Source organism: Petaurus breviceps, unplaced genomic scaffold (genome assembly GCF_028583685.1).
Source record: "Petaurus breviceps papuanus isolate PSGF00001 unplaced genomic scaffold, PetGlider_PUasm1.0 90903, whole genome shotgun sequence".
Taxonomy (NCBI): domain Eukaryota; kingdom Metazoa; phylum Chordata; class Mammalia; order Diprotodontia; family Petauridae; genus Petaurus; species Petaurus breviceps.
Window position 1 is genome coordinate 4,678,014 of NW_027187376.1, and position 9,245 is coordinate 4,687,258.

General features: G+C 38.0%; 1 protein-coding gene across 3 annotated transcripts in view; it reads left to right on the top strand.

Annotated features, from left to right (window-relative positions):
• BARD1 (BRCA1 associated RING domain 1) overlaps positions 1-9,245 on the top strand; it is a 142,815-nt gene that overhangs the window by 71,842 nt on the left and 61,728 nt on the right. The gene's annotated exons all lie outside the window — the stretch shown is intronic.

A 9,245-nucleotide genomic window follows, 5' to 3' on the forward strand; every position in this document is an offset into this window, starting at 1 on the left:
TATGATCCTTGTTTACAGATGAAAGATGTTGATAAGGTTAGAGATGTTCCCAAATTCCAGGTCAAGAACTCTATCCATACTGACACCAGTATGTGTTAAGCAGATTTGGTTGAGAAATTTGGAAAGGAGTGGTTTCTCTGTATTCCTGTTCCTTAGTATGGTGCCTGGGACATAGTAGGATCTTACTGACTGGCTAAAATAGAAGTTGTTTAGTAAATCAATCATTAATAATCAATATATAAGAAAGAAACCTGTATATAGAATTAGAGCCCTTGTGTACAGATCCTCATGGTGGCATTGAGGACAAGTCACTCTTTGGGCATCAGTTTTCTCATTTGTAAAATGAGGTTAATGATCTTTAAGGGCCCTTTCCTCCCAGCTACAACCCTATGACCTTCCATGGTGGTCCATTCCATCATGGAATAGTTCATATTGTTAGGTTTTTCTTTTTATCCAATCTAAATGTATCCCTCTAAAACGGATATGGATTGAACCTATTCCTGCCCTCTGCTGGTGCTGAGCAGAAATCGGATGTCTCTCCTGTGCTGGATACTTGAAGATGGATGTTACGTTCCCTCCTGAATCTCCTCTTCTCCAGTATAAATAGCACCAGTCCCCATTCCTTCAACTGATTGTCATTAAGGCCTTTCATTAATGCAATAGCTTCCAGGGTCATTATAGTTTCAGAGAACCTGCCTTCTTGAGAAATAAGTGGAATTTGTTGTTGGCAATAGATTTTTTTTAAAAAATTGTTAATATTTGATCGGGAAAGGCCATTTCCAGGATTTTTTGAAAGTTAAAAATGACACTGTCATTTAGCAAAGACATATTTCAGATGTGGAGAAAACATTTCCTTTGAAGGATTAGACTTAACATTGAATTGGGGAGGGGTGGGGCAGTAGAATGGTAGCCTTTTTCTTAATTTTTTTTTAAGCTTCAAAGACAGATATTTTTAAATCATTAAAAATTTCTTATAAATGTGTTTCCTGAGATGATTATTTTCAGCTGTGGTCTAATGGCACCTCAATTATTATTTTAAGTTGTGAAGAGCCTAAGTGTGTGTGTGTGTGTGTGTGTGTGTGTGTGTACACGTGTGTGTTGAACCACTGTACTTATTATCAGTAAATAGCCTGCCAGTAAGGAAAGTAATTTAAAGAAATCAGAAGCAGGAAAAGTTAATTTATTTCCTAGAAACTTCACATCATTTAGAGCTTACCCAGTTGCTGTGACACCTTTTGTCATTATGATAATCTTATATATGTCCCTGGCATTACATCTACATAAGAGAGAATATCTGGGAAACAGCTAAGTATGGGGAGGGAAAAAAAGATTGAGTTTTAATAAACATGCAATTTAATCTGATGTATATTTGGAAGAGGTGAAGGAGAGTGGGGTGTTCGTGGCAGACATCTGTGATAATGTAAAAAGAAATCAAAGAAAATCACCAGCCAACTCTAAAATAGTTAAAGGACATTTTATCAAATCCAAATTGTAATTCTAATCCTATATGACAAAAACAGACTCCTCTTTCTCTTCCATTTCAGGTAGCAGGGGAGGTAACAGGTAATGGCGCGTGGCTTTTCGAAATCCTTTCACTACCCCATTGAAAATATCTTTTTATACAGCAATGTGGAATTAGAACAGGGAGAATTCTTGTAGAAGTGCTAGATGGATTATGTGTTAATTTTACCTGGCTTTCTACTGAAAGTGAAATTTGTGAGGATGTTTGTATGTTCCTTTCTTTTGTTTTAGGTAGGATTGAGTGTGGAGTCAGAAATCTGTGGTAATCCTGATTTTTGAAAGGTACTAGGAGATGGGAAGAGCCTTAGATTGGAAGTCAGAAGACCTACATTCAAATTCTCTTTTATTACTAGTTAAGTAACCTTAGGCAGGTCTAAGGGGATGGATGGATAAACCCATTTCCTCATATGCAAAATGGAGATGGATATAATCATACTACCTGTCTCTCAAGGTTATGCTTAGACACCATTTTTGTGGCAAGGCATTCCCAGAGTCCCTTCTCTGTCTCTTATGGGAGGAAGGCCAGTTTATATCTGGAACACAGATGGTCATTTGATGGTGGTAGAAAATAGAAAAATGACATAGTTAAAGTTATTGCAAGATTTTTCATGCTTTCCATACTGATTGAGATTCTTGGCCTTTCCTTTTCTGTAAAAAAATTGTGGGTGTTTTATGCCTTGTCTCCTAAGTTTCTGCTTAAGAGACCATCTTATGACCTTCACGATCTTTTCTTTGAACTCATCAGCCATGCTCATTCTTTTTTTTGTCTCAGCAGCTTTGTAGTAATGTCCTACTTCCTCTCCCTTTTCCTACTAACCTCTTCGTGTAGAAATAAATGCAAAATATGCAAAATGCAAAAAAATGCAAAATAAATGCAAAACGATTTCAGGTGAGGAGGGCACAGGTGTAACAAGGGCAATTTTGATTCCTTTCTGAAGATTCTACACACACTCCTTGCTTTATCTTTATTTTCCTCATCAATAAAATGGGTCTGATGATAGCACCTCCCTTACAGGGTTTGTGAGAGTTAAATGAGATATTTGTAAAGCACTTTGCAAATCTTAAAGTACTTTATAAATTCTAGATGTTGTTACTATTATTATTTTTTTACTCAGCAATGTACCAATTGGTGTTACTTGCCTTTCCTTATATGGATTATTCTGCCAACTCTCTTCTCCTTGAATTCTTTCCATCAAGGCCTTAGTTCTACTAGAAGTTGACTTTCAGCATTGAGGTTGTTTTCCTTTAGAATTTTCCTATTTCTTCTCCCTAAATACAGTCTCAGACTGTCATAGTTCTCATGCCTTTCCAAAGTACCTTTGTGATTTCTTTATTCTTTCTCACCTGAAATTCTCTTTCCCCCATTCCCACAGACATTGGAAATAGTGTCTGAAGTGTAGACACTGTGAAAACGTCAAATTCATATATTTTTGGAGACATAAATTATGAGAATTTCAAAGGTATGGGTAAAATTTTTTTTAGACTCAAATTTAGGGAAAATTGAAGTTCCAACATTGTTGCTCAGTCATTTTTAGTTGTGTCTTATTCTTTGTGGCCCCACTTGGAATTTTCTTGGCAAAAATCCTGCAGTGGTTTGCCATTTCCTTCTCCAGCTCATTTTACAGATGAGGAAACTGAGGCAAACAGGGTGAAGTAACTTGTCTAAGGTCACATAGCTAGTAAGTGTCTGAGGTCCAATCTGAACTCAGGTCTTACACCTGGGGCTCTATCAACTTCCACCTAGCTGCTCGAAGTCCAGTATGTGTTGGTACTATTTACATATTTAAAATCACTGTTAATTTAGGAATGTAAAATATGTTATGCCTTGGCTTGCACTTAAAATATATGGAATCTTCATAAAAAATATTTTTTAAGAGAATTTGTCAAATATTGGAACAGAAGAAGTTATCAGCATTAGAGTAAAAATGTGAAAGTAATATTTTGAGGAACTGGTATTTTCCCTCTCTCGTTCTAATCTATAATCTCTCCTTTTCAGCTGACCCCTTCTCTGTTGCCTACCAACACACCAAAATGGTGGCTCCTCCTTAAAAATCTGCTCACTTGACTCCTAGCCAACTTTTAGGCTCTTGCTATCTAACTCCTCTCTCTTTCACGGCTATATTCGTTTGTTCGTGTTGCTTCCTTCCCTCTCACTTCTAAACCCCTGTTCCAAACCCATTCAACTCCAAACTGCTTTCTCTCAAGTTACCAGTGATCTCTTTAATAGCCGAATCTGCTAACCTTTTTCCAGGCCTCATCTTTCTCACCCTCTCTGTAGAAGTTGGATGCTTTTGGTCCTCTTTAAGACCTTTTCTTTTTGTTTGGGTCATCATGCCTAATTGTGGGTATAACCCAAGAATCTGTCTGGGGCCCTCTTCTCTCTGTGCTCTTTCTTTTTGTGATCTCATCAGCTTTTTTTATTTTGGACTTCGTTGTCATTTCTTTTATAAATAACACCCATATCTGTATGTCCAGCCTTCATCTCTGGAGGCGATCTGTTGATGAAGTTTTAGATTATTTTCTTGCATTACAATGTTCAGATTTTTGACTTGTTTCTAAGAGGAGACTTAAAATTTCTACACATCCTGTCTTAGAGTTCAGTATATTTTGCTTGTATGAGGATCATATTTTCTTCCAACATTGTTGCTTTTTGCTTCTGTTCCTCTAGATTGTCCTTCACTTTTGTGTATTTAGATTCCCAGAATATTCTCTTTTCTTTTGTTGATGAATCTTGCCACTATGGATTCAAGTTTTTCTATTCTGTGAATTGTTTCTGCTGGAAAATAAATTCTATTTTCGGAATTCTTATTTCTCTTTTAAATAATTCAGAAAAATCCTGCTGTTCTCTTGGGAATCTTCAAGGTCCTTTGCCTCAACAAGTGTCCTTCTGTTTATATTTTTTCATAGGTGTGTGGAATTGTGTAGCTGATTCAATAACATACACAAAGTTTTTTTTAAAGCTAGCATTTATTAGTGCGTATTATGTGCCATTCACTGTGCTAAGCACTTTACAGATATTTTCTCATTTATCATCACAACAAGCCAGGAAGACAAGAGCTTTTATTATCCCCATTTTACAGTTAAAGAAACTGAGGCAAACAGGTTAAGTGACTTGCCCAAAGTCACATAACTAGTAAATACCTGAGTTTGGATTTGAACTCATGTCCTAACACTCTGTCCACCAAACCCATTGGTTGCTTACCTGGAGGCCCTATTCCCTTCTGTTATTAATATTCTCTCTGCTGCTTTTTCTGCTGATGCTCAATGTTTTAAACTGAGTTTTCTTCCTTCTGAGTTTTGACAATTTCAGTCTTTTTTCCCTGTATTTTCTTCCACTGCTTTCCTTTCCTTTGGATGTTGGTTTCCCTGGGGAGTGGGCCTCAAAGCCTTCCTCCCTAAGCAAATCATGTTTCATAGGCTTCAGGATCTTCCCCCAGTGACTTCTCGGGGAGAACTGGCCTTGGCTGACTGCTGGGCACTGAGTGTTGTCTGTCCTGCGACTATCCCAGGCAGGCCCTCTTCTGCCTTTTGCTTTTCTATGGCTCAGGGAGGAAGAAGGAGCAGAGGTGAGTTCTCTTGCAAGCTTGGGGGTCCTTTGGGTGGAAATTACCTTCTTTGTTGTTAATTCATTGGATTTTTACCTTGTTTGGCTTTTGTGGATCTTAGTCTGCAGAGACACAGACGCCTGAAATTGCTTTGTCTTCACCGTAGTTTGTGTTTGAGAGAGGCTTGAGAGGGCTTGAAGATTAGAGAAAATGTCTAGTTCTCTATCCTGTGACACATGGCCCAGGGATCCCATCCTTGGTCTCCATTTTTCGTTTTAGTACTGCTATTGCTTATTATATATTTTTTACTGGATGGCCCATAATCATCTCACTGTATAGTCAAAGAACTTGTTATCAACACTGTTCCTTTCCCCTCAGAGTCACCCTTCTTCCAGACTTCTTGTTTCTGTAAGGGTACTACCATTATTCACAAATTCACAACCTCAGCATTCCAAGCCTTGTTGATTCTGCCTCTACAACATCCCTGGAATCAATTCCTTCCTCTTTACTTACATGGTATCCTAGTATAGGCTCTTATTACCTCTAACCCAGACTCTACCAAAGGCTTCCTGATTGGTCTCTTTGCTGTAAATCTCTCCCCTCTTAAATACGATACTTTTGCCTCTGCCTGGTACGTAATAGATGTTTATTGGATTGGATCTTAGATGCCCCTTTTTCCTTCACAACTCACTTCAGATGCCATCTCCTAAATGAGGACTTTTCTGATTCTCCTAGCTTTCATTAGCATTCACTACTCCCACATAATCTGGTGTGCATTTTTATATGCTTATATTGTTTACATGTTGTCCCCCCAGATAGAATGTAAGCGCCCTGAGGGCAGGGCGTTTTAATTTTTATCTGTTTCTTCAATGCCTGGCATGTACTAGGTGCTTAATAAATGCTAGTTGACTGAAAGGCAACAGAAAGCAAATCAGTAAAGGAGCTGAAGGTAAGCATGAGTAAGGTTCCCTTCTTTTAAATACAATTTTTGTTTTTTTGAAGAATTTTCCCTAATTTTCCACTTCTAATTTGAATTTCTATTGTTAATTTTTGGAGCTGTCACTATCAACAGTGTCCGTTTCTTTTGCCCACTTTTTGTTACTTTTATATACTTCTGGCAACCTTTCCTACTTTCTCCTTCCTTCCCTTACCCCAAGGCTTACCCTTGAGGAAGTACCTGAAATTCCTTGCAGCTGAAGGACATGTCCTTTCCATCTACAATGTGAGGTGCCAGGTTGAAGATGCACCTGCTGGCTACGTTAGCATTCTGATTAAGATTCATCAGTCTCTTAAGAATGCCTATTACTCTTGATTTGTGGGGAGAGTGAGAAGACTGGAACGACTGGAGACTGTCAAAAGAATAGGAAGGCATTGGGTGCTAGAGTAATGAGAGGGGGAGTTTCTTACCTAAGTTAAGTGGTTAAGCTCAGTTGAACAGGAAGGACAAGCAGGGAATTGTGACGGTCAGCCTTGTCAAACTGGGTCATTTTTTTCCTAGAATTGATCCTGTTTCCCTTTACCTGGAAGGTTGTTGGACTCTTCTAACTGATCACTGTAGGCAGCCCTGCTTCCAATTATTATGCTCCCTCCCCTCTCCCCCAACCAAACAACCATTCAATGCATTCTTATAAACTTGCTTTTGTTCACAAGGCATTTGTTAATCTGAGTATCACTGTGTACCTTTCTGGTGTGTTGACTTGCTGCCAAGCAACCAACCATCCTTCTGGAGCAAGAGGTTAAGTTCTGACCTGCAGTCTTCCCTCCTCAACAGTACACTTAGGGAAAGGTTTGAGTCCAATATAGGTGCATGTGAAGATGCTAATTATTACAGAGAGGAAATCCTTATGGTATCTTCTTGGATGCTAAATTTAAAAAGCTGATTATCAAACTAGATGCCTGTGAATTCTCTTTGTATTATAATGTCTTCATAATGAAAAGAAACCCCTTCCCATCTGTCTTTCTCTCAGACATTGCTTACTCTTTAAAAAAAAAAAAAACTTTATCAGTTATCAAACATTTATTTTCTCCCACCATCCTTCCCATTCCCCAGGGGAGGAAAAAAAAAACCCAAACCTTGTTAGCAAATAATGCATATTCAGGCAAAATGAATTCCCATATTGACAACATCCAGAAATTTCTGCTTCATTCTTCATATTGAGGCCATTGTCTTATCTTCTTATTCTTCTTTCTTGTACAATGGATGAGTAAGTTTACCAGGCACTATATTTCTCTGCCTCCCTATTTCTCCCTCTCTTTCTCTCCAGGGGAATATCAGAAGAAAAGCCAAGGAGGTAAGGATCCAGACATCTGTTCCCCACACCAATAGTTTGCCTTGGTTCTCAGGAATATCAGCAATTTAAGGGTTTTACCTTCAAGGAGAATGTCACAGAAATAGCAGCATATACATATACATATACATATACATATACATATACATACACACACATACATACACACACACACTTCTTCCTAATTGCAAAGTTTTGTTTCTTGTGAACATTTTCCCAGGAATTCTTAGGTTTTCTGTTTCAAAGGAAATTCATTGACCTAGTTCTTGGGCCTGTGGAAAACATCCCTTCGCTCATCTTCTATTTGTTGGACTTCATATTCATAAATTTCCCAGACTGTTTAGTCTGCTGGTTTTTATGTTGATGCTGTCTTGTTTTCATTGTGCACAGCCCAGAATGAATGAAGATGCCTGCTCACTATGAATTTCTGTTTATGTATATCAGCCCTGTCACATGGCTTTTCTGTGCAGTGAACTTAAGTGGGCAATCTACTATTTAGTAACTTTGATGCAATTAATAGTTAACTTTGTACATTTATTGTAAAGTAATAACTGACTTTATAATATTGCCTCTGAGGTCACATAAGCTACAGAAATACCTTTTGAATCCTCAAGGTAGGATGAAATGTTGTTCAGTATATTTTTGAATTGTATTGATGAAAAAATATTGAAAGCTAATAGTTGATGTATGTGGTATGGTGGTCTGATGGTGGTGTAGACTTGAGAATTGGAAGCAGTCTTAGGGTAAGTATTTTCCCACTACCATGCTGAATTACCATGGCATATTTCTAATTTTGTAACCGTTTCTGGTGAACAAAATTTTCAAGGGGCTTGGAAGAAATCTTTAATTTGTAGGGATGGGATTAATGCCATTATTCACCTACTTGAAAGTATGCCTTGATAAACGTAAAGGCAGAATGAATTCTACCAGCCCTTTGTTAAATGTTGTCCGCCCTTTTCTGCCTCATTTTAATTCTTTACCCCCAGATCAGGAGGTGAATTCTAATGCAGAGTAAAATATTGTCTTCTAGTAATTACTTTTGTTAATAATATGTAAGACTAGGGAAAAAAATTATCTAGGGAGAGACTATATCATGGTTTTCACAGAAACTCTGTTCCTCACAGCTCAGGTAGAAGATAATGGGGTGGTTGTTTTGGACTTAAACTAGGGGGGAAAATTAAAGGCTAATTCCCAAAGGGCATTTTGAATAGGTTTAAACAGATTCCTATTTCTGTCAGTTTCAGCAAAGCAAGCTGCCTCTTTGCAGAAAATACCTCCCAGCAAATAGAGAAGAATAGAAATGAAATTAAAGGACAGGGATGGAGAGTCACTGTCTATGAGATAAGGGGTGTTGGCAGTTTTTACTTGGGTTGTCACTGATTTAAGTAAAAGCGTTCTTGGCTTTTTGTTTCTCTTTTTTCAGTTTGGTTTTTTGATAAAACATTTTCATGTATGTATTTTTTTTCCCCTCTTAGATGAATGAATGAAGGAATGGATGAAAATTTATTAGGCACCTATGTACCAAGACCTGTGCTCAGACTAAGCACTAATAACAAAGGTAGAAAAAGCAAGATAGTTTTCAAGGATCTCATGCAGTACTTGAGGGAAAATCACATAAAAGATGGTTCAGCTACAGGGTGAATGGAAAGGTCCAGAAATCTGGGGGGAAATGTTTGCAGCTAGCAAGGCCTAGGGATCTTCAGGTCATGTCATTAAATTGAATGACTGTGAGTCTCTAGGGCAGATGGTAAGGCCTTGGGGGTCTATAGGAGTCAGTAACAAGGCAGATGTTAAGGCCTGGTGGTTTTATAGTAGAGTTGGTGAATCTCATCACATCTAAACTCTGTGTGTGTGTGTGTGTGTGTGTGTGTGTGTGTGTGTGTGTGTGTGT